Raw genomic sequence first — 26,184 nt, 5'->3', positions numbered from 1 at the left:
AAAATCACAGGCAATGAGCAAGTAAATGAGCAAGCATAAAAACAGAAAGTAATGATAAATGCATAGTAGGGAATTAAAATAAGCTATTATGTTAATGAGTGACTTGGGTTTAAGTAATTAAGAAAGGCCTCGGAAGAATTAAAATACATGCTGAGAATTATTCCCAATGGACAAGATATGGAAGCGATTTAAGTGTCTGTTGACAGATGGATAAGGAAAATGTGGTAAATGCACAATGGAACATTATTCAGGTTGCAACAAGAAGAAAATCCTGCCGATTGTGACAACACGGATGAAGCTGGAGGGCATTATGCTCAGTGAACTAAGCCGACAGAGAGAGAAATACTGTGTGCTATCACTGACATGTGGAACCAAAAAAAAAAAAAAAAATCAAAGACAACAAACACAGAAGTAGAATGGCGGTTACTAGGGGCTGGGGGAGGGGTGGAAATAGGGAAAGATTGTTCAAAGGGTACAACGTTCAGTTAAAAGGCGCTAACGTACAGCACGATGACCGTAGCTAATAATACTGTATTGTGTACCTGAAATTTGCTGAGAGCGTAAATCTTAAGCATTCTTACAAAATGCTGGCGGGACACCTGTGCCAGGGGATGGGTGTGTGAATTAGCGACACTGTGGGCAGGTATAACAAATCGTCGTGTTGTACTCTTTAGACATCCTTCAAATATATTACAATTTTGTCAATTACATCTCAATAAAAAATAAAAATGGATCAAGTAAAAATTTAAAAAATACGTATGTTGGGATCTTAAAAAATACCTATCACTGGAGAATTGATAACGTACTGTTTAGTGCATCCATCAGTATGCCGCGAACACTAAGGACGTGTATATTTGGTACGGTGGAAGCTGCACGTGCGTCTGAGCGCATGAGTTTGCACTGCAGAACGCGTACAACAATGATCTCTGGGCCGTGAGGGGAAGGGCCATCTTCAAAAATTTGCTCTTCCTGTTGTTTTCTGATTTTTTTGTTTTGCAGAGTGTAAGATTTTATTTTATAGCGAGACAAGAAAAACAGAAGTACTTGATAAAATAGAGACAAAGGAGTCCAGACAGCTGCCTCTGTGGATAGAGGGTGATGACCTCTGTCCTCACAGAGAGGAGCTGCTCCCCGAACCCACCCTCTCTTTGGCAGCCCGACGGAGTGCTACCTGAGACTAGATTCATTTGAGGTCTGTCTGAGCAAGGAAGGAGCCCTGTGCAGCTGCTCAGTCATGGGGAAATGAGACTTCAGACCAGCTAATGAGAGAAGACAGAAGCAGGCCACTGAAGACGTCTGCTGGTCACTGAGCTATAAATCCTTTGCCCAATTACTCCCCTCCGCCAGCTGTGCTGTGTGACCCGGTGTACAGGTCATCCACGTTCGGGGATGTGGTGCAGCAACGGCTCACTTGCAGGGACACTTACTGCTTCCAAAGGGGTGGGTGAGGCGAGGGTAAGGACAACAGGATTCTTACATTGTGCTGATCTCTTTTTGATGTACATGCGCATAATTGTAAGTATGCTCCACTGACAAAACATTGACCATGAGGACATAATGCTCCAGACTGACTCTGAAAGAGGGACTCAGACTAATTATTATAGGGGTACATCTATCCTGTTTTTCCATTTTATTATACTCCTGGATAATATTCCATCCAGAACTGCAGTCAGTATGCACTGAAGTACAATATATATTACACTAAAATTTCAATTTTTAACCTTCAATAAATACAGAGATTTGTTTCTATATATGTTACAATCTATTTACTGCTCGAAATTGAATCCAAAGCCCTAGAGTAAGAATGTCCCTTAGAAATCATCTTGTCTGATTCTGTTTCCAACAGCAGCAGAGATGCTTATCTCAGGAATTTGAGAGTGACAAAGAGCAGGATAGAGGCTGTAAATTATAACCCCCTCAAAGGAGGAAAACCTCACTGGCAGGGATGCACTTCAATATGGCTTTTTCTCTGAGGTAACTCCCTATCTAGTCTGAAAGGCACAGAACAGCTGGAAATAAGCAGAAGGCTATTGTGTTACTGACTTGAGATATCCGAGGACAGAGTTGAGCTGGAAATTGAATTGAGAAATTCTGGCAAGAAGGAAGCCATGGAGAGAGGGGTCTCAACATCAGCTATAAATTCCCCTCAAAATCTTGGCTCACCCCTGATGTGCATGTGCAGGAAAGCAACAGCTGAGAGCTTGAGAGAAACTTCTGTTGCTGCTCTTCATAAGGGCGACAGAGTTTAGAATTTGAGTCTGGCCATGTTGGAGGGCTTGGTAAACTCAAGCTATTCACGGAAACCCCACAAGTTTCCCACCATGGGAGTAAAGATCCCAGACCTAAAGGGCTCTAAGTCTAAGCATAAAGCATGAGACCTACTCCAAAAAGGATAAAACCAAGCTGCTATGAGTTCAATGTGATCGGCCAGGAATTTAACTGCCTGTTAGAACAAAACCCAGCACCATCCCAAGGATGATAACAGAATCCAGAGTCTCTGCGATACTTCCTGCACAGGGCCTAGCACATACTGAAAATCAGCAGGTATGCAAACAAACAGGAGAACTGACTCACGGTCAAGAGAAAAATGAGTCAAAAGAACCAACCCTAAGATGACATAGCTGCTAGAACCAGCAGACAAGAATTTTGAGCAGCTGCTCTAACTCTGCTCAGGCTCGACATCATCAGCGTCCTGTTTCTCAGCTCTGACATCACCTTTCTTTGACTGCTCTGTGACATCAGCGCGTGGGTCTATAACATTTCTCTTTGGCCAGCCGGCACAATATTGAGCTTTGTTGATAGATGGTACCGAATGGGGGCACTGTAGGAGGAAGGGGCTTCTCTTCCTGGTTCTCTTATGCTTTTAATTAAAAAAAAAAAATTCTGGCTCTTGTGGCATGAGGGGGTCAGCAGAATGTGTGACACCCAGAAGGTGGCTTTCCAAGGAACTTCAACAGCATCTCAGCAGGCAGCTTCCCACTGCCCTTCCCCTGGCCTGGCTCACCAGAGGGTGACTTCCGGCTTGCCATCCTGAGCCTGATACACCCTGACCTTACCGGCTATCCCGTGGGCTAACCCCACACTTCCTCTAATGAGGATGAGTCTCAGCCGTGGGGGCGAAAGTGGTTTATTCCATGTCTATTCATGCCTCTTCCCTAAAGGTAGTGGCCACTCCCAATATCTGCTATTTCTATACTCTTTCGAGTTCTCTTTATCTCATAGCAGCTAATACTCTGCAAATAGTTAATAATTCTTTCTATTACATGTTTCCTACTCAAATTATTGGTGTGTTTTCTACCTCCTGATTGGACCCTGAACTACAAAATATATTTAAAATGAACAGCCAATTGTCATAAACTATGTTCAAAATGAATAGGAAAATCTCAGCAGAGAGTCTAAGCTAAAAAATAAAGTGACTGAAGTATAAAATAACATAAATAAAATTCATGGCATGGACTTAACATAAAACATATTGACAGCACAACAAAGGAGCAAGTCTGGACTTAAAACTGGATGATGACCATGTATTTCTGTGAAGAACTGAAAGAACAGAAATTCAAAAAATCAGCGGAGAGAGCCTTCAGGATATGAGGAACACCATCGTAAAAACACCGCATGTACATAAGTCGTAGTCTCAGGAGAGAGGAAGGGAAAGTGGGACAGAAAAACTGTTTTTAAGGAGTAATGGCTGAAAACTCCCCAACGTGGGAAAACAGAAATCTGTAGATTCAGAAAGTTCAGGGACTGTCGAGAAGCTCAGTGTAGAGAGTACCGTCCTCAGGCACAGCAGAGTAGAACTGCTGAAAATCGGTGACGGAGAATCTTGAAAGCAGACCAGGAAAAGCGATAGTCATGTAGGGAGCGGCAAGGACAGGATGGCTGCCCAGCTCCCACCAGACCCAAAGGGACTGGAACACAGAACAACATCGCTGAGGTGCTGACAGAGGGGACAACGTCAGTCCTGAATTCCTGCAATAACATATCCCTCAAAAATATACAAAGATAAGAAAACAAATAAGAATTTTCTCAGAGGGACGCCTGTGGGGCTCAGTCGGTCAAGTGTCTGCCTTCAGCTCAGGTCATGATCCTGGGGTCCTGGGATCAAGCCCCACGTTGGGTTCCCTGCTCAGCGGGAAGTCTGCTTCTCCCTCTGCTGCTCTTCCTTCTCGTGCTTTCTCCCTCTCATTCTAGCTCACTCTCTCAAATGAATAAATAAAATACTTTAAAAAAAAGAATTTTCTCAGATAAGTAAAAACAGAAAATTCCTCAGCAGCAGTCCCTATCTGTAAGAAATACTGAAGGGATTTGTTTGGGCCAAAGAAAGTTTCCCTACATGAAAAATCTTACCTGCTGTGAGGAACAAAGACACTAGAAACTTTAAATATGCAGGTAAGTATAATAGAAACAGGTTTTTCTCCTGATTTTTATAAAATATACACAATCAAGTAAAATAAAATAAAACAAAATTTATAACATATGCAGATACAAAACATGTGAAAACAGTAACACAAAACAGGGACTAAGAGGAATTATAATGTTGCAAGATTCTTCCATCTCATAAAAGGCAGCTGAATTTTAATTCTGTATCGAATGCGACAAGTTAAAGAACATGGTGTAATTCCTAGAGCTGCAATTTAAAAAGAAGAGGTACACACAAACAGAAGGTATTAAAATGCAATAACACAGTTGCTAAATTAATGCTAAATAAAGGCGATGGTGGAGAAATCAGAGAGACAAATAGAAATCAAATTGTGAAATGACAGACTTAAGCTCAGCCACATAAATGATTCTATGTAAATGAACTAAGCACTCCAATGAAAAACTAGAGATTATCAGATTGCTTTTCATTTAAAAAAGCAATATCTGAATTGTAGTGTACAAGAAATACACTATCAATATAAAGACACAGGTATGTAGAAAGAAAAAGGATGGAAAAAAATATATAGCATTCAAAAAGCAAGTCTGTAAAAGCTGGTGTAGTTATGTCAATACCAACAAAACAAAGTTCAAGACAAGGATATTAACAAAGTGCATTTCATAATGATGAAAGGGAAAATCCATCAAGGAGACATAATCATGCATCTATATATACACATACATACAAACAGCTTCAAAATACATGAGGCGAACCTGACAGAACCAAAAGGAGATGCAGACAAGCCCAAGATCGTAGCATGGGATTCTACCACCCCTCTCTCTTTAATTACTAGCAGAACTGGCTAATAAAACAGTAAGAATGTCCAATGTGTTTAACAACATAATCCATCATCTTGGTCAACTGACATTTACGGACCAATGAACAGTTATAGAACAGAAGAATACACATCCCTCTCAAAACAAAAAATGTACATCACTATCGATTATACGTTGGGCCATAAAAATCCTTAGTTGAAAAAAAAAGATTGATTCTTACAAAGGGTGTTCTCTGACAAAAATCAAATTAAATTAGAGATTAATAAAAATTAAATATCTATGGGGCGCCTGGGTGGCTCAGTCATTAAGCTTCTGCCTTTGGCTCAGGGCGTGATCCCGGCGTTATGGGATCAAGCCCCACATCAGGCTCCTCCGCTATGAGCCTGCTTCTTCCTCTCCCACTCCCCCTGCTTGTGTTCCCTCTCTCGCTGGCTGTCTCTATCTCTATCAAATAAATAAATAAATAATCTTAAAAAAAATTAAATATCTAGAGGAGCTCAAGTAAGGAGAAATTAAGCAACACGTTTTTAAATACCCTATGGATTGAAGGAAAAAAATTAGGAGAATTTGAAAATATTTACAAGTTAAAGATAATGAAAATAATATATAAAAGTTGTAGAATGCAGTTAAACTAGTGTTGAGTACAAAGTTTATGACATAAATGCTTATATTGCATTTTTAATTTTAAACCTGCTTTTTTAACCTTCTAACTTAAAAAGCTTCAAAAAGATGTGTAAATGAAAGCCAAATTGATAGAAAACAGACACGCACAATACATAAAATTAACAAAACCAAAAGTCCATTTTTAAAGAGATTAATAAAATATATTTTTAAAAACCTGGGCAGGTAAATCAAGAAAGAAAAAAAAAAACACACGTATCTCCTTTTTAATTCCTGCTATTAGCAATTCAACTGCTGATATTACGGTCCTAACAAGGTAAAGAAGAAACTAGCATAAATAACTATAACTTTGAAAATTAATTGGACAACTTATTAAATTGGAAAAACTCCTTGAAAAATACTTCTCAAAAAAGACAGAGATGAATCTGAAAATATGAATAACCTTACATTTATCTGACACTGAATGTTTTTTAACCGAAATTCCAAACAAAGAGAACGATGATAGACCTGTTTCAATTGTGTCAAATGCGTATGGAAGAAGTAATATTAATTTTATACAAACTATCTCAGACGATAGGATGAGGCCACACTGCTCAACTGGTTTTAGGCCAGTACAACCCTGATAAAAAAAAATACTTGCCAGACACATTATAACAAAAGAAAATTATAGAACAATATCTATCATGAGCAATGAATATAATGCAGAAATCCTTCCCAAGACATTAGCAAACCAGTCCATTAGTATATAAAAAAAAAATCATGACTAAGTCTGATTATTCCCTAGGAATGCAAATCTGGCTTAGCAATAAAATCTCAATCAATGTGATCAGCCACGTTTAACAGAATAAAGGAGAAGTATATGATCTTGTTGACGGATGTAAAAAAAGCCCTCTGCCAGAATGTGTCCCGTCCTCTCCTGGCTTCTGTGACTCTGCGCTGAGGTCTTCCTCAGAGCTGTGGTTCCTTGCTCTTTCTCTCCTTTAGAGACCCCTCCTCTCTTATCTCTCAGCATTGCTCACAGGATCCATCCTCTGCCACCTCTCCTCCCCACTCCATCCTTGGGTAACATCCTTGTCTCCACGGCTTTCGTTCCCACCTGCATTTGCAGCTCTTGGCCGACCTCTCCTCTGCGTGGAAGCTACTGTTTGGGCATCTCACACCTGTGTGCAAGCTGAGCTCCTAAACCATAAATAAAACTCCTTCTCTCCGCCCCCATCTGTTTCTCCTCTAGCCTCTCCCTTTGCAAGCGATGTCACTATGATCTACCCAGTTGCTGAAGCAAAGGCTCTGCTCTCTGGCTTGAGTCCTCCTTCTCACCACTCCCCCACCCAGTTTACCAGAAGGCACTGCACTTGCCACCTCCACAGCACCTCTCAGCCTGTTCGCTCCTGCTCATCCTCACTGACAGCACCTGCAGTAAGTGGTGCCATCTCCCGCCTGCTCCACCACGTTAGCGTCTCTTCCTGACTCCGCACTTGCTCTCCACGTGTGATTTACATACAGCATCCAGTGTGATACTATTTTTCCTCAGGATAAAGCCTCGAGTGTCTTCCCGTGCATTATAAATACAACCTAAACTTCGAATATCGATCTTTAATGCCCGCTTAACCTGGCCCTTTTCACCGTTCAACCTCACCTCATCGCATGTCAGTCTCCATACTTTGTCCACACTGGCTCCTTTCCTCCACAAATATGCCAGTTGTTTCATAACCTAAGGAATCTCAGAGTAGATGCTGAGATAAAGTTAGACCAAGTCTACCAATGCTCTGGGAGACGTGGGGGATAATCTTATCAACACTTTGTGGAAGTCCTGGAATCTATGTGACATACCAGTGTGACGCATTTGTGTGTGATGGTCCTTCATTCATTTTCCTATGTTGAGATGCAATGGACAATTAATACAAATGAGACCTTGCTTGAAGAGAGAGCAAGGACACGAGGGACCAAGTCCCACTTTGAGTCTTGGGGGAAGGGGAAGCCAGAGGGATACAGAAGATGCAAAGGGTGAATCTTAGAACGAGGAAGGAAAGAGAAAGGAATAGGAAGGCAGAGGTTGGGATAAGGGCATCTCGCCTGGATAGAGTTTGGATTTAAGCACAGGTGAATTCCCAGAAAGTCTGAACTGTCTTGAGAACGTAGTTTCCGGAATGGAGAGCTGGTACGTCGCAGTCTGCAGGCAAAAGAGAGCTGACTCAGTAGTCAGGCCTGCGTCGATGGTAAAAGACAATCCAACGGACTTGGCTGTTCCTTGGGAACAGATGCAGTGAAGGGACAAGAGGAAGTCCAGCCAGGCCAGAATAGCACGGTTTCCATGGCAACGCAGAAGCAGCTGAAGTCTCGGCTGGTCCATGGGATAAGCATAGATTCAATGAATCGCCTTCATCAGCGGGTCTAAGAGCTGAATGCACGGAAATCCCAGCCACCGGAGGGGTACCAGACTGAATAGCAAACTGCAGCACATCCCCACTGACAGGGTAGGACCAGGACCCAAATCCAGTGAGACTAGTGAACAGCGGGGCAGGTCGAGCGTGGGACAACCTGCGGAACGAGGCACGTGGGCCCGGGCTGAGATGACAAGACTCTTAGACATGCAGGTTAAAAAGGAAAGCAGCGACCGAGCAGAGGGCAGTACCAGAAACATCCCAGCGCGGGGACGCTGACCACTCCTTAGCTGTTGTGGGCCAAACACCGGGTCCGAGCCTTAGTAAAGCTCTCACGGTGACCCTCACAAGCTAACTGAGAGCGGGTTCAGGCCTGCCGTGCCGTCCAACTAAAGCCTGACTAATGGGCTCGTGACCCAGGATCCAGGCTGCGTCCATTACGTAACGCTCGTAATGCTCGCGAGATGTAAACATCCTCACGAGAAGAAGAAACCACGCCCCTGGAGGTCGCCATCACCTGGGTGTGAGGTCGGCCAGCTGTGAGTGCGGGCTGCAAGTGTGACCGTCACTGCGGCTCATGGCCTGCTGAAGTGCTTAGAGCTTTAAATCGTCATCTGTCAGTAGACGACTGGCGTCCCCTGTTCCTTCCCTTGCTCAGAGGTCTTGCAGAATCGATGGGACTGCGGGTTTTCTGCCAGGTGACCAAGCCCACGCAATGTTGAAAGGACTTCTAGCCCACCGTCAGAGCATTAGCCTTTCCGTCAGGGCTAAGCACCGTGCTATCAATCTGAAGAACTGAGTGTTCTGGAAGGCTGTAGAGAGGAAGCCAACAGCACCTTAGGGTGACATGTTTACTCGTCGGATTAATTACCTGTAGACGTGCAACAAAATATCCCCAAACTTAAGCTTCACACTGTGAATGTTTATTAGCTCACAGTCTCCGCGGTCAGGAATGCTGGTGTGACCTGCCTGGTGTCTCCGTCCTGACTTCTCTCCCCAAATTATAGCTGGAATGCTGCCCAGGATTGTAGTCATTTCCAGACTTGACCGGAGCTTAAAGGTTCACCTTCAGATCACATCTGTGGTTGTTGGCAGGCCTCAGTTCCTCACTGGACATCGTCCAGCACCTCGCCACACGAACCTCTCCTTCGGCCTCCCGAGTGTCCCCAAATATGGCAGCTAGCTTCCCTCAGGGCGAGCCATCCAAGAGAGAACAAGACAGTGCTTACAAAAGAGATCGGAAGGCGGACATCACAGGCTTTTTATAACTGAATCTAGAACCGATCCACCATCACATCTGTTCTACTCTGTCCTTAGAAGCCGGTCACTAAGTCCCCCCGAACTCAAGGGAGGGGCTCGCGCAAGCTGTGAGTACTCGGCGATGGGCCTTCGGGTGTGGGGGCAGGTAGCCCCGAGACTGCGTGGGGAGCGGACGATGCGCACGGTGCATTGTAACGATGTCGGGAATGAGTCCGTGCCACCCTGACTAAGTCCTGTGACACGCACCGCTGCGGGGTCATGACAGCTCAATGTCATCATAAACCCAGAAACACACTGACATCGTGGGCATAATCAAATTTGAGCCAAAAACTCGTACAATCTAAATAATCATACCAAAATAGATCTTCAAAGGCTCTGAAATGTAACAGAAATTATTTTTAAAAATTGCCCTGACTCTATGTTTATAAACCGAAACTGTAAAAATACTTTTCAGAATATAAACAGCTTAGAGTGAGATATTTTGAATACATACATAGCACACATACCTTATTCTAATATTAACTATTAATAAAGAAAGTGCTGATTATAATTTTTTTCTTAAATCAACATTCTAAGCTAGTAATCAGCTTCACAGATACATTCTTGGTGTCACTACCTCAGGCCCCAAATAAAACCACTAAGGTAAATACTCCGGCCCTGTTCATTTTATATTTAATATCTGGGGTCAGATGGCACGATAGCTGAGACATGCTGGGTGCTCACAGTAAGCTCCTAAAATTTGGAGCAACGAAGGGGGCATAGGACAGGCAGCAACAATTAGGAATCGAGCCCAAAAGAGTCATCACAAATACAGTTTCTTCCTGGGTGGGTCACAGACATCCAGGCCGGGGGAGACAAAGGGGCAAGACACGTCATTGGAACCATGCGTCGGGGTCAGGGATCATGCTGGGGCGCTCAGGGAGGAGTCGGTGAGAACACACAAGGTTGAGCCCTGGTTCCCCACGGCTTCAGGAGTTTATCTTTTTTTGGAATTATTTGCTGGCTCCTTCTCTTTAGCTTTAAAATTCATTTTTTTACATTTTTAATTTGAACATAGCTGACACACGCTAGGTTAGTTTCAGGTGTCCAATGTAGTGATTCAGCATCTCTATGCATCACGCCGTGCTCACCGCAAATGTAGCTGCCACCTGTCACCAAACAACACTACCACACCAGTGCCTCTTCGTCCCGTGGGTCACTCCTTCCATAACGAAACCTGTGTCTCCCACGGCCCTTCGCCCGTTTTGCCCATCCCGCACTTCCTTCCTTCTGGCAATCACCAGTCTGTTTTCTGTATTTATGGGTCTGATTTGGCTTTTTGTTTTCATTTGTTTTGTTTTTACATATCACATCTGAGTGAAATCGTATGGTTTCTCTGACTTCTTTCACTTTGGCATAATACTGTCTAGATCCATCCATGTTGTTGCATATGGCAGGATTTCATTCTTTCTTATGGCTGAATGATATTCCATCGTGTGTCACCACATCTTCCTTATCCATTCATCTACTGATGGACACTTAGGTTGCTTCCATATCTTGGCTATTGTTAATAACACTGCAATAAACAAGGGGTGCATATATCTTTTTGAATTAGCACTTCTGTTTTGTTAGGGTACAAACCCAGCAGTGGCATTATTGGATCATATGATATTTCTATCTTAAATTTTTTTGAGGAACTTCAAAGCATTTTCACAGTGGCTGCACCAATTTACATTCCCACCACAGTACGGGAGGTTTCCTTCTCCACATCCTCAACGATACTTTCATTTCTTGTGTTTTATTTTAGCCATTCTAACTGATGTGAGGTGATATCTCATTGTGCTTTTGATTTGCATTTCCCTGATGATGAGAGACGTTGAGCATCTTTTCAGGTGTCCGTTGGCCGTCTCAATGTCTTCTTTGGAAAAATGTCTATTGAGGTCTTCTGCCCATCTTTTAATCATATTGTTTGGCTTTGGGGGAGGGTTTTGGGTGTTGAGTTGTATAAGTTCTTTATATTTCCAATATTAACACTTTATTGGATATATCATTTGCAAATATTTTCTCCCATTCAGTGGGTTGCCTCTTTGTTTTTCCTTCACTTTGCGAAAGCTTTTTATTTTGATGTAGTCCTAATACTTGATTTTTACTTTTGTTTCCCTTGCCTTAGGAGACCTATCTAGAAAAATGCTGCTTATGTCTGATGTCACAGACATTACTGCCTGTGTTCTCTTCTAGGATTTTTATGGTTTCGGGTCTCACGTTGAAGTCTTTAATCCACTTTGAGTTTATTTTGTGTGTGGTACAGGAAAGTAGTCCAGTTTCATTCTTTTGCATGTAGCTTTCCAGTTTTCCTAACACCACTTGTTGAAGAGACTGTCTTTTCCCCATTGTCTATTCTTGCCTTCTTTGTTATAGATTAATTGACCATATAAGTGTGGGTTTATTTCTGAGCTCTCTATTCTGTTACACTGATCTATGTGTCTCTTTTTGTGCCAGTACCATACTGTTTTGATTACTATAGCTTTGCAGTGTGTCTTGAAATAATCTGGGGTTATGATTCCTCCAGCTTTGTTCTTCTCTCTCAAGATTTCTTTGGCTATTTGGGGTCTTTTGTGGTTTCATACAAATTTTAGTATCATTTTTTCCAGTCCTGTGGAAAATGGTGTTGGTGTTTTAATAGGGGTTGCACTGAATCTGTAGAATGCTTTGGGTAGTATGGACATTTTAATATTAATTTTTCCAATCCACAAGCATGGAATATCTTTCCATTTGTTTGTGTCATCTTCAATTTCTTTCATCAGTGTTTCATCATTTTCAGAGTACAGGTCTTCCATCACCTTGGTTAAGTTTCTTCCTAGGTATTTTATTCTTTTTGATACAATTGTAAACGGAATTGTTTCCTTAATTTCTTTTTCTGCTACTTTGCTATAAGTGTATAGGAACACTACCAATTTCTGGGTATTAATTTCGTATACTACAATTTTACTGAATTCATTTATTACTTCTAATAGTTTTTTGGTAGAGTCTTTGGGATTTTCTATGTATAAAATCATGTTACCTGCAAATAGTGAAAATTTAACATCTTTCTTTCCAGAATGGATGCCTCTTATTTCTTTTTCTTGTTTGATTGTGGTGGCTAGGACTTCTAGTACTATGTAGTATAAAAACGGTGGGAGTGGACATCTCTATATTGTTCCTGATCTTAGAGGGAAAATTCAGTTTTTCACCATTGAGTATGATGTTACCTGTGGGGTTTTCATATATGGTCCTTATTATGTTGAGGTACATTCCCTCCAAAACCACCTGGTTGAGAGTTTTTATCATAAACAATTGTTGGATTTTGTCAAATGTTTTTTCTGCATCTATTGAGATGATCATACGATTTTTACCTTTGTCTTGTTGATATGGTGTATCATCACATTGAATTGATTGGTGAATATTGAACCATCCTTATATCCCTGGAGTAAGTCCAATTGATCATGGTAAATGACCTTTTAATGTATTGCTGAATGCAGTTTGCTAAGATTTTGTCAGGATTTTTGCATCTATGTTTATCAGGGATATTGGCCTATAGTTTTCCTTTCTGCGGTGTCTATCTGATTTCAGTATAAAGGTAATGCTAACCTTGTAGAATGTATTTGGAAGCTTTCCTTCCACTTCTATTGTTTGGAATAGTTTGAGGAGAATAGGTATTAACTCTTATTTAAACGTCTGATAGAATTGACCTGTGAAGCCATCTGTTCCTGGACTTTTGTTTGTTGGGAGTTTTTTGATGACTGATTCAGTTCTGTTACTACTAATTGGTCTGTTCAGATTTTCTATTTCTTCCTGATTTCGGTTTTGGAAGATCATATATTTCTAGAAAGTTATCCATTTCATCTAGGATGTCACAGTTTGTTGGCATATAATTTTTTGTAGTATCCTCTTACAATCCTTTGTATTTCATGGTGTTGGTTGTTACTTCTCTTTCATTCCTGATTTTATTTATTTGGGTCCTTTCTCTTTTTTCTTGACGTGTCTGGCTAAGGGTTTATCAATTTTGTCTTTTCAAAGAACTAGCCCTTGGTTTCATCAGTTATTTTCAATTTTTTAAAGTCTCTAAGTCCCTTATTTCTGCCCTGATCTTTATTATTTTGTTCCTTCTACTTATCTTGGGCTTTCTTTGTTCTTCATTTTCTAGGTCCTTAGGGGTCAACATAGATTGTTTATTTGAGCATTTTCTTATTTCTTGAGGTAGGCCTGTATTGCTATGTATTTCCCTCTCAGAACTGCTTTTGTAGTGTCCCAGAGGTTTTGGACTGTTGTGTTTTTGTTTTCATTTGTCTCCATGTATTTTTTGACTTCTTCACTGACCCATTGGTTGTTTAGTATTATGTTGTTTAGACTCTGTGTGCGCATTTTTTCTAGTTTTTTCTTGTGATTTATTTCTAGTTTTATACTGTTGTGGTCAGAAAAGATGCATCCTATGATTTCAATCTTCTTGAATGATTGAGACTTTTTTTGTGGCCTAACACAATCTGTTCTGGAGAATATTCCATGTGCATTTGAAAAGAATGTGTTTTCTATTGATTTTGGGTAAAATGTCCTGTTTCTATCTGTTATGTCCATCTGGTCTAATGTGTTGTTCAAAGACACTGTTTCCTTACCGATTTTCTGCTCTTTGACATTGAATACTGTAATACTTCAGTACTGAGTCATGAGCCAGTCTTTCCTTCTTTACTTATATCCTTTCCAGAATTAATCTTATTAAATTACATTACTTTATCATGATATCCTCATGATTTCCAAATTAAATCCTGACATAGGACAACCGTATTAAATTTCAGACTCGTGTGTCTCATAGCCTACTCAGCATCCCAATTCCAAATCTAGTAGGCATCTCAAATTTAAATGATCAACATAAAAAAATTCAGCTCTAACCAAGGTATAAGTGATGTATAAAATTGTCTGACTTTTAAAATACACATTATGGTGATTTAATATACATATATAGTGTGAAAGGATTCCCCTCATCTAGTTAATTAACATATCACCTGACTTTTTTTGTGTAAGAACATTTTAATTAAGAACTCTTTAATTAACAGATCACCTGACTTTTTTGTGTAAGAACATTTAAGCTCTACTCTTCTAGCAAGTCTGAATTATACAACAGTGTTTCAACTATCGTCGCCATATTTTACATTAGATCTTCAAATATTTTTCAACTATGGCTAGAAATTTTACCAACCTCTCCCTATTTCCCCCACTCTCATGAAACTCTTAATTACTCATTGCCTGAAATCGGTTTCTCCTGGAGGCTTCCCATCTCAGTATATGACATTATTCATCCAATCAAGCCAAAAAACTAGGAGTTTTTCTCGCCTCTCATATCCAATCTGTAAGTGACGTTAGTTTTATCTCCAGTGTCACCTCTAGACCTAGGCAAGTGAGGCAACCCCTTTCCCTAGGCTTTTGTCTTAGGAGACCCCCCTAAAAGTACTTGCCTGGGAAATTTTCTAAATCTCCCTAAATTGCCTGGGACAAGCCTAGGCAGGCAGTATCCCAAGGCCAGATTGAGATGTGTATAGTCCCCAAACCCCATTTCTCTCCTTTGGGGTGCTCTCCACTCCTTTAATCACCCAACACATGTAGGCTCCATCTATTGTCCCCAGAGGCTCTGAAACTTGCACCTATGGAGTTATCCCAGAGCCCTTATACCACATCACACCTGTCAGAGTCTTTATTCCAGTAGGCCCCCTCTGATTCTAGTCTGCTGGGTGGATCTCTCCCACTGGCCTTGAGATGAGATGACCAGAATCAAGCTGACATGCTGATTTAGAGCTGCTCCCACTCATGTAGGACACAGGAACAAGATCAGGCTTATGCATGGACTCTTACCATCAGTGTTCTGACCAAGATACCCCTCTGTTCTATACCACCTGGAAAAGCTAAGGGTGGCACCAGGCATCATCCTTATGCCATGTGTCTTCGGAGCTGGACCCAGGGTGTTCACCCACCCAGCCTGTAGGCTCTGTGGCACATGTCAGACACACAGTCCTCCAGAGGTGGCTGTCCTATTACTTTCTAGGGCCTCAGAAATGTTGTCCTGCTATGCCAATGACTGATGTCCCCTCTTGCCTCTGATTAATGTTCATCAACAGGAGAATGCATAATGGCGTGAATATACTACAAACAACTGATACATGCAATGGCATGGGAGCATCTCAAAACATCATGATTAGTGAAAGAAGCCAAAAGAGTACATAATATGCGATTCCTTTTAGGTGAAGGTCAAGAGCAAACAAAAGGATATGTTAGGATTTTTTATTAGGAAGGTGCATAGAGAGTGATGAAAATGTTCTATATCATTTTTCAAATTGAGGTGATGGTTACATGAATGTACATATAAGAAAAATTCACTGATCTCTGTCATTAAAATTTGTACATTTTCTCACATGTATAATTCATTAACAATTAGACTTTTAAACAAAAAAGAAAAACTATGTATTGAGTGAAAGAATAAGAAAATTATTAATACATACAGGAAAATGTTCGACAAAGCCTGCAATACATTTCTCCTTTAGAATCACACTTATCCCAGTTGATTTCAAATACTTAATAATGCTGTATATTTTAAAAGAGTAACTATACATGCTAACGAAACATCAATTTCTTTTCAAAATTTCGAGCCAAAAGTTTAAACTCTTCTTAACTGAAGAAAGCGGAAAGCCATAATTTCTACTTTACAAACAACAGAAAGTGTCCTAATGTATGCCTATTGCAGACAAACTATCCTACTGTGAACAGCAGTGACGGACCTATAATAACAGCATGATGACCTTCCCTTCTGGCTCCGTGAGATAAACAGCTTAACATCCTAAGTAAGTTGCAAATGCTTATCTTGGATAGCAGCAAGAATGGAACACATTTATAAACCATGCTTCGTATGTTTCGTATTCTTCTATTTATGGTTTTCAAATTCTGTCGTTCTCCTCCTCACTGTACATTTCACATTTAGCCTCTGCTTCTCAGTTCCCAGGGTCGGGCCATAATTTGAGACTTGGCACACTTCTCATGGAGGGTAAAGACGGCATAATAAACATGACACCGCTTCCCCCAAGTTATCATCTGATTTTACTTTCAGTGATGGCATCCACAGATGGAGGGGCCCTTGACCCAACTAAGCATGTATTATGACCCATGAAATTAAACCCCTCCCCGTTTTATTCCCTATCTTCTTCACATGCACCTCCTTTCAAGCTCTCATAACTTTTTTCTATATCATTTTTCTTATGATTCCCTCAACCATTCTCTACAGCTCAAGGTAATGACTTCCTATTGCATTTTCCGCTGCAGACTTTTCACTCAGCCTTCCTGGATCTGTCCAGCATTCTGTCCTTCACATGCACCTACTGCCTTGATAGGTGGTATACATAGGATCACCTAATGTTTTGGATATTGCTGTTTGCTTCTGCAAGTGCACTGACTGCTTTAACTGTTTCACTCACACTCGTTCACTCTCTAGCTTCTGATTGGATTTTGCAGGTGACTCTTATTGGCCAGATATTGGTAAGTTGGGGGGAGGGGCGGGGGGAGACAGGAGTATTTATTTTGAGGGGATTGCAGTATCTGCATTCTGCGAAGGCCACCATTACTCCCACAGCTATAAATTTTGCTGAGTTCCGCTAAAAACCACCTCCTCCTACCCCTTCAAGCCAAGTGAGGGTAGACACTTCCTGCCATTTCTAGTCCCAGAATTCCTCACCACTCCATGTGGGTTCCTGGAACCTGCCTCTCAAACCGTCTCTTCGTAAAATTCCCTTTACTTCCTCTTCGGGTGTGGTGTCTCCCAAGACCCTGACTGATACACCCTTTTAAAGTAAAACAAAACAAAAGCCTCGAACACTGTGACCATCTCAGAGGACATGATTGTCCTCTCAGCTTTAAGATAATTCATCTCTTGCATTTCCACAGGATGTGCGTTCAGAGCTCAGTGGCAGCAGCACGGCACTCAGCCCGTGCCCAGCATTTTATTACACTGGTATCTACCTGGCCGGCGGCTTGGGTTCCAGATTCACTGCAGACTTCAATCACAGAACCACGGAATCCAAACCAGAAGGGACTTTCGCTATCATCTAATATAAGGCTGACTTTCGGCTGTATTCACTGGAGCCAGGAAGGGCCCTAGACTGTGGAACGGACGGACGGAGGAGGGAGCAGTGAAGACCAGTAGCCCTTGCAACCCTCTCTGCACGAGCACTTTCACCTGTTCTGTTGTTTGGGCTTTTACAAATAGTTGGGTTTGAACTGAGTTATTTAAGGTCAACCTCCGGAAACAAAGGTTACTGAAATAGTAAACAACAGCCAGCATTTATCAAATGCTTACTACACGTTGGGATAACTGCTTTAAATTTGTTATGTCATTTAATTATGACCCTCCCAACCCCCAAAAAGGTAATAAGAGCTCACCCCAGACTCTCGGATTTTACTGCATTTGAGATATAACTCTACGCTGTAATATTTGGCCCCATCAGCTGACATCTGTCAAGAGGATGGGAAAATGAGAAGACCACATACCAAGGTATATTTAAAGCTTATTCACTGGAAATGTTTTATTTCTCTGATTAAATCCATCCCCTGAAAGGGTATAGCTGGGTTAATATTCCTCATGGTGAGCTGACTTGTGATGAAGGATTGCTTCAATAACGTTTACTGAAGAGTCACTGAATATCCTCTATGCATAAGACACTGTTCTCTCAGGGATGGACAAGTGATCGGGGCAAAGCCTGTGCCGTCAAAGAGCTCTCGCACACGAACGTGAGCAGAGTGGCCCCGCAATATAAAGTGTTACTTAGGTCCCCCGGCTGTAGCTCATGAAGGACCCTGGAAACCATCTGCTCATTTTATGCACTAAACCCAACTATAAAGGGCACATGCAGGTCCCACATCATTGAACTCATGCACTCTTCAGCGAGTGGTCATGAGGTCGTCTTCCCCCGTGTTGGGGGAGTGGCGCGTCTTACCCAAGGTATGCAGTTTATCAGGGATTTGAATTTTTACCGTCCCGTCCCACTCCACTTTCATAGTTTTAAGACACTTGGTCCTATTCAGGTTTTCCCTCCTGCAACCATTCTCTGAGATGGACAAGACACAGAACGCAGCCCCCACCTGTGACGTCCCAGAAGCCTCCCCCGCACAAGGCCGTCTGCAGGTTTGAGGGGAGCGTGAGATACACTCAACATACCAAATCAGGAAAAACTGAATATTAAATGTCCTGGTTCATAAAGTCACGGCACATTCTCTACAGGAGAAATTATGTGGAAGAAATAGTATCATCTGCTGGGTCTTGAGGAGCAATAGGACTTTACAGCTAGAGACTGGGGAGAGGGGCGTTCAGGGAGCAAACATCGGAAGCCAAGATACGACTGGGGATGGCGCATGAACAAAGATCCTTTGTGAAAATGTCTTTCCAGACGGTCCACCCTATTCCTACATTCCCACTGTTCATCTGGAAGCAGCAGCAGTGGCCTCAACCAGCTTAGGGATCGAGCTTTGGCTAAACGGAAGGTTCATAAAATAAGGACTGTGGATAAAACTTAAAAATGTGGGTTTGGGGGAAATGATGGAGAATCAGCCAAATTTAATTTTATTGAATTTGCTAATCTGATGAAAGCCTGGCAAGGTTTCTGAGCAGTAATAGGATGTGACGAAGCCTAGGCTGTCGGAAGACTCGCCCGGGCACGTGTGCGGTGGGTTCCACGGGGACACGGAGAAGGGAGGGAGGAGCAGTGGGATGTGCTCCTCGGGTAGGGGGAGCCCTGCAGGGAGTGTTGCTCATAGACGGCCTACATTTATCACGCTTGCTGCGGATTGGCTCACCTGTAGAGAGTTGCCTTGGCCGCGGTCAGGCCCCTTGTAGAAGAATTCACACCCAGAGGCTCTCTACACAGGACCATAAAGGCCTAGGCACTTTGTCTCAGCTGGGACAACAATGACGGTCATTCGTTCTCGCTTCCGAGCTTCCCATGGGGTGGGCAGGGCACCTAGGCTGTCCTTCGGCCTGACTACAGCCTGACCTCTCTCTCCACTCCTCCTCCCTTCACCTCCCTTTCACAGTATAGATCCCAAGGGCACTTCTTAATAACTATCCTGCATCCTAAACTCCATTCAGTCATTTTCCAGGGAACCCAATCTGTGACTTAGTCAGGACTTGATGAGAGTGGTTTGGGCAATAGGTAACAAGGACCTAGATCAGAGTAACGTCATTTGGGAGAGAAAGGTCAGACATAAAGAAGGAGCCATGGAACAGTTCTGCTGCTCTGTAGACATCACTGAGGATTCCAGAATTAGGATTCGCCAGGACCGAGTCCGTGTGTCTGCAAAAACGATACTGTCTCGTCTATGCAGAGCATGTGTGAGGACATGAATGAGAGAATAAATTAATTAACAAATAACTAACGAACAAGAGAAACAGATGCGGTGGGTCCGTGCGTAGGTCCGTGGACAGAGGGGGCCTAGGAATGCAGATTCTGTTTGTAGGGCTGTGGTGACAAGCCTTTGTCAGCGTATCGGATTCTGCTGCGCTTAAGATACACAGACCGAGACAAGAAGGCAGCACAGAGCATTTCCAACGAAATCCTCTGCATGCGAATCAGAGACTTGAGATCCTCTAAGTGGGTGCGTCTCAGCACAGTCCGTGCCAGCTGGGAAACCTGAAATGGCCGTTTCCCGATGAAGGCACCAGCACGAACAGGGCAGGCTGAAGTTTCACCAGCAACACCCGAATACTTGTAACTGGGGAACCGTTTTATAATCAACATTTTCACCACGACTCAGTAAAAATAAGACAAGATGATAAACAGAATTCAGATTATCCTTTGTCTTTTTCTGCTAAAGATAGAGAGCAAAAAAACCTGGATAATTTTAAATATTGTTAATTGGGGACTGGCTCCCTGGCTTTTTATCCTATTAAGAAAAGATAGTTGAGGGAACGGCCTAATTTCTCCACGGATTGAGGAGCTTTCTGTCTTGAGCACGTCCGTGCTCAGACGTCATAGTCTTTAGCCACAGAGATACACTTAATCCCCAAGAAAATTCGTCTTGGCTCCACATGCTGTCATTATCAAGGGCATCGTACTGACTCCACAAACGCTTATCGAGCACCGAACGCGGATCAAACGCCATGCTAAGCAGGAGCACTCGGGGTGATACGAGAACCAGATGGAGCAAGGGGAAAGGGAGGAGGGGGCGTGTGGAAGGGGGGCGGGGGGCGTCTAGAGGGCGTCCCCCACAGCATCACTCTCCCCGAGGGTTCAGACTCCATGAGAACCAAAGAGCATCCATTGCATTTGGCATCCGGCACGTTTCAGGCAGACGTGAAAACCACTTTCTGCAGAGCAGAGGCCAGAGTGAGGGGGCTTCGCACTAAGGAAGCAGGAGGACACGGAAGGTTCTGGTAGCTTTCCGGGAGACGGACCTAAAGCAAAGAGAAAACACGGGGTGCCTTCGGAACAGAAAACAAAGCAGAGGAAGAAGGTTTGGGTTTTTTTTCCTTTTTCAGATGTGAGAGAGTTGAGCCTCCACGCTGAGAGAAAAGAGCTACTGGAGACGAATATGCAGAAAGGCCGGGGGAGAGATGAGCTAACTGGAAGCGAGGCCCCCCGAGGTGGTCTGGGATGGGACCGAGGACAGATGCTGGGGTCGGGTCTGCACAACAGCCCTACTAAGAGCAAGGATGATAACAAATCGGTACTGACCACTCTGCCCCACACGTGCCTAGGGGTCCATATTATCTAATCTCCCCTGCAAAGAACTATTCACGTGTATAGTTATTACCCGATTTTCACAGCCGAGAGGAATGGGACACAAAGAGGAGTAGAGCAGGTGCGGACCAGGGAAAGAAGCAGGTGTTTACTCCGTGTGGACCTCAGTTTGGCCCTATAAGCAGAAGGCGGGGAAATCTGCTGAGAAGGGGGAGGAAGCTGGTTCATAAAGGGCTGGAGGTGGAGTCTGAAGGTGGGGAATGGTTGTGAAGGACTTGAGAGTGGGCTTTACCTAGAAATCACGACAGGTTTCCTGAGCAGCTCACAGACACCAGCGGAGGCTCAAGACTGGATTTCCACTGGTTCTGACCAACCCAGCTGTGCAGCACTGGCTCCTAGCAGCAGCGGCGGTGACCCTGGGCACTGACACCACGATCACAATCATTCTGTACACTCCTGTGAACTCCCAGCATCTGGGGGAACATCAGGGTCCACATGTGGCCCTTGGAAAACCCCGTCACCGAAGTTCCTTGACGCCCTCTATCCACTGACCTTCCTTGGCCCTCTATTCCGTCCACTCGCGCCACGGACAGTTCACAAACCTTGTCACGACCCTGATTCACACAATATGTGCATTGGGACCTTATTAAGACTCCCAGTAACTTAAATCCTCCATCCTCCCCCCAACCTAAAAGATTCCTCCTAGCCAGCCCTGATCCCATGTTTAATCATTTCACACATTCATCGATCCCGTCCAAACTATCAGCTCTCCATGTCCTTGCAGATGCTACTGCCTCTGTCTAGTATTTACTTTTCCGCCTTTTTTGCCTGGCAAAGTGGTCCCATACTTCAAAGTTGGCCAACATCAAACTTTCATCGCTAAGCTTTGTTACTTAATGTGTCTCCCTTATGCTTCCTTCCACGGCTTTCTGCATGACTCCTCACATCCTGCAAAGTGATTATGAGTTTACTTTCTGGCCTCTCCCACACAATTAAATCATGAGGCTCTTGAAGGCTGGGCTTGTGTTTTTGTTTCATGTCTGTGGGCATGTAACCTTGTGTAGTGACTTATATAGAGTAATTTCTTAATAAATACTTGGAAGACAGAGTCAGTTTCTTTTAATATTCATTTGAGACTATATGAATGTACCTCTTCTTGTTATTTCATAAAGTTGAAAATAAAATTCTGGATTCAGATGCCCATTCATTGTGTAAAGATTTAATGAGACCAGACTACCACACTAATTTTTAGTAAGCTACACGATCATTCGGGAGTCTTGATGCTGTACTTACCCCTTATTTATGATTTTTTAGATGGTGATGTATCACATTCCACTCCTGAGAAAGTACTCAATACCAACATGAGTGATGTTAGCACTGGACTGACATGACAGTTATCACTACTCTTGTGCTAAGTTTTACAACCACAGAGACATTAACACTGAGATCCGACAGGACCTAGCTTCGCTCTCTGCATTCCTTCTCTCTTGGTATTGCTCACGTCTGTCCTCAATGGACATAGAGCATTGTTTTTGCTATTGATGGAACATTTGGCTATTTCAAAATGGAGATAAACAGTTGGTCTTCAAAAATTAAACTTTTACCAATTCATGAGTTATATAACATTTCAAGACAAAAGTAATACAATGGGAGTAACAATCTAGTAGAAAAGTTTATAACTGTAACATTTAATTCTGGAAGCTTATGATGCATCACCACCTCCCTCGTAACAGCCAATCTACGAACAGATCGCACAGAGCGGTGGCCCTTCTGACCCAAGAACAGTGAGCTGCCTGCAGATGTCACTCAGGGAAGTCCAGTGGCTCTACACCTGTTTTCCTCTCTTCCTTCTGGGTCACTGTTTCCTCAGTTAAGCAAAGAGGAAGAGAACGAGAATTCTATCGTCTGCTACGTGCCAGGCCTTATTCCAAGTACTTTATGTTATTGCATCCCGGCCTCACACAATACTGCAATGGAGGTATTCTTTAGTATTCCCAGGGAAGGAAACTGGGGGCTAGCTACGTCGATTAGAATCAGTGGGACCCACTGAAAGGAGCACAAGCTTTGGATTCAAGCATTGGCCTGAACCACTGGCCAAGATAATACCTTGGGCAAGCTATGTACCCTCTCCAATCCCCAGTTTTTTAATGTATAAATGATGATAATAAATACCTCCCTTGGAGCATGGATGTGAAGGTTAAAGGTACTGTGTAAAGCACCTGGCACAGTGCTAGGAACACAGTACTAACAGATGTGTATTATTATGCATCGTTGTCTGGAGTCTAACATTCCAGTCAACAGCCAAGCTAACTCCAGTCTGAAACCACTGTCCCTACCCCTGCACCACTTCTGCTGACCTCACCCCACGCACCATGATAAAGCAGAACACATTTCCAGTTAACGGCTGTGACGGGGAGGGCCGCCTGCTGTAGCGGAACACACACAGAGTCTCCTCGCAGGTACTTACCAGCCTGGTCTTGAGCAGGTGACTGAAGTTCTGCAAGTTTCTTCATCTGTAAGATGGAGATGATCCACCTGTTAGAAAGATACAGTGAGATGATTTATGTGAAAGTATTTGTAGGAATAACATTTTGGTGTCTCCCACCCGATTACCATAACCACTGTTGTTACTTTCATATATTGAGCTCATACTTCTAGACCCGTGCCAGGAGCTTTCTATACACTCTCTCGTTTAAGCCTCACAAAACCTTTAGTATAGTGACCTTTATAATCCAGTATTTACAGATGAAGAAATGAAACCTTAGGGAGTTTAAATCACTTTCTCAAGGTAACACAGCTAGTAAGTGGTAAAGTAACTTGTTACAGAAAGAGACACTGCAAAGTAGTTTGCCAGCAGAGACAAAACATAGAGGCACAAGCTAGTAGTATCATATAACAGAATGTCCGAGACTCTCAAAACGGGCCTTTCAAAATTTTCTCAAGAATTCATACTGAAGCTGCTTCCCTCTGAATTAATTGGAGCTGCGTGTACGGATGAGCTTTCTATCATTACTCAGCCTGGAGCAATGATAGCCCCCTGCTTGGGCAGCAGGAGGGAAGCTCACATGCATGCCCAGAGCAACGAGGGCTTGGACCTGGGCATGGAGCGAGGTAACACCAGGCACCGGAAGGAGCCCCTGCTTTGCTCTACTCACAGGTGAACCAGAAACCAGTTTTGGCCAGCAAGTATTCTGTACCCCATTTTTCATTAACTATAAAATAGGAATGACTGTACATTAATGACTTAATTAGCCTGATAATATAAACAGGGACTCATTAGCCAGATGACTTCAAAGAAAATAACTAGAAGACTAGGGCAGATCTGTAATCCCTCACCAGGAAGATGTCTTTCAAATAATCCTTTAAAAAAAAGATTTATTTATTTCCTTGAGAGAGAGAGAGCGAGTGTGCACGTGCACACACAGAGGGAAGGGGCAGAGGGAGAGGGAGAGAATCTTAAGCAGGCTCTGAGCACAGAGCCTGATGCGGGGCTGGATCTCACAACCCTGACATCATGACCTGAGCCAAAACCAAGAGCTGGATGCTCAGCCAACCGAGCCACCCCAGCGCCCTAAGTAGGCTGTGGGTACGGTGCATATACCTCCCATCACCCCTTTCTGTGACCTTGTTCCTGCTTCCTGATTCCTCACAGCTGGGTGAACCAGCCTGAATCCCAGTGTTACAATGATACTTCATAACACAGAACTCAAAAATGCACCTGAATATTTTAGTCTGACCATTGTTTTCCAATCTATAAGTGGGAGGTCTGAATGCCCTCTGTGCATGCATCCATAGCACAGCTCAGGATGGAGACAAGCATCTGGATGAGTGAGTGAATTCCTCTATTTATGCAGCATTCCATACCTTCAATATACTCATAGAGTCTCAGACACATTTTCCTCTTAAAAGCCATCCCCTCATTTTCCAGCTTTGTTCTATTAGCTTAAATTCATTTTGAATTCAATTACATGGTTAATTATATTCAATAACTGAAAAATAATTTAAAAATTGAGTGTGTAATATCATAACCACTTATCATCAATAGTGATTCTGGAAAAGGGAAAATTAGAATATTAAAGGTCTATTTTGGAAAGGTTTGGCTACAGTGGAATGTGTTTTTCTGAAAGAAGACATCTAGTCAAGGCTAATCTATTTTGGCACTAGAATCCCACCTCACATGTGGTCACATTTACACGGCGTGGATGCTTTAACAGTCAGCATCCACCTGCAGAGACAGAAATCACTTTAGCTCTTTCTGACAGAGTGAATTTAATGTAAGCAATTGGTTACATGTGGTAGAAATGATAAACAGCCAATGGGAGGTGTTCAGGCAACCTAGAGATTAGGAACATCAGAAACACAGCAGAAACATGCCACACCCTGGAAGCCAGGCTATCTGGAAGGTGCCAGAAGAATATGGGAGTGGCTCGATGGAAACTGAGAACACAGCTTTTTAGGATCTTGAGACATGGTGAAGGTGTAACTGCTGCCAGACACCATAAGGAGCAAAGAGGAAAAGGGAGGGAAATACCCTAACTCATCCCTTCCTCCTCTCTCCTTCTCTACCAGTGACACAAATTACTCAAAACTACTATGAAGTCAGAAGGAAGAGATCCTAGGAAGTGTATCTCTGTACTATGCAGAGCATAGGAAGGAAAGCATAGGAAATGGATCTGAGAGAAAACAGACTGTTGAGCTCCTAAATGCTGTTTTACTCATCTGCATTTGACCTAAGAAGAGGCTAATACAACATGAACTAGTGCAAAGCATTTAGAGGAAGCCAGTCATGAACTCCTACTGCCCTTCTTCACTTCACCAACTCCTCTTCATCACGCTGATTCTTACTCTTTTACTGCTTTCTTCAAGAAGGGCCATCCTTGTTGAACACAGGTCTCGTAAATCTACCTGTTCTCCACTGTTTTCCCGCCATAACTTTATCCCACCTACTAATCCATGTATTCCTCCTCTAACCAACACCCTACTTCTCCCTCTTTTTTCAGCCAAGA

At 42.9% G+C, this 26,184-nt stretch overlaps 1 long non-coding RNA gene across 1 annotated transcript in view; it reads right to left on the bottom strand.

The window, feature by feature from the left end:
* Nucleotides 1-23,593: 23,593 nt before the first annotated feature.
* The window catches only part of LOC117803296, a 36,620-nt gene continuing 34,029 nt past the window's right edge, over nt 23,594-26,184 (bottom strand). The window contains exon 4 of the long non-coding RNA XR_004626976.1: nt 23,594-23,713. This is a non-coding gene — a long non-coding RNA (uncharacterized LOC117803296). The remainder of the gene's footprint in view (nt 23,714-26,184) is intronic.

This window comes from Ailuropoda melanoleuca, chromosome 8, assembly GCF_002007445.2.
Source record: "Ailuropoda melanoleuca isolate Jingjing chromosome 8, ASM200744v2, whole genome shotgun sequence".
Lineage (NCBI taxonomy): Eukaryota > Metazoa > Chordata > Mammalia > Carnivora > Ursidae > Ailuropoda > Ailuropoda melanoleuca.
The sequence above is the reverse complement of the archived record's forward strand: the minus strand, read 5'-3'. Positions and strand labels throughout refer to the sequence as shown.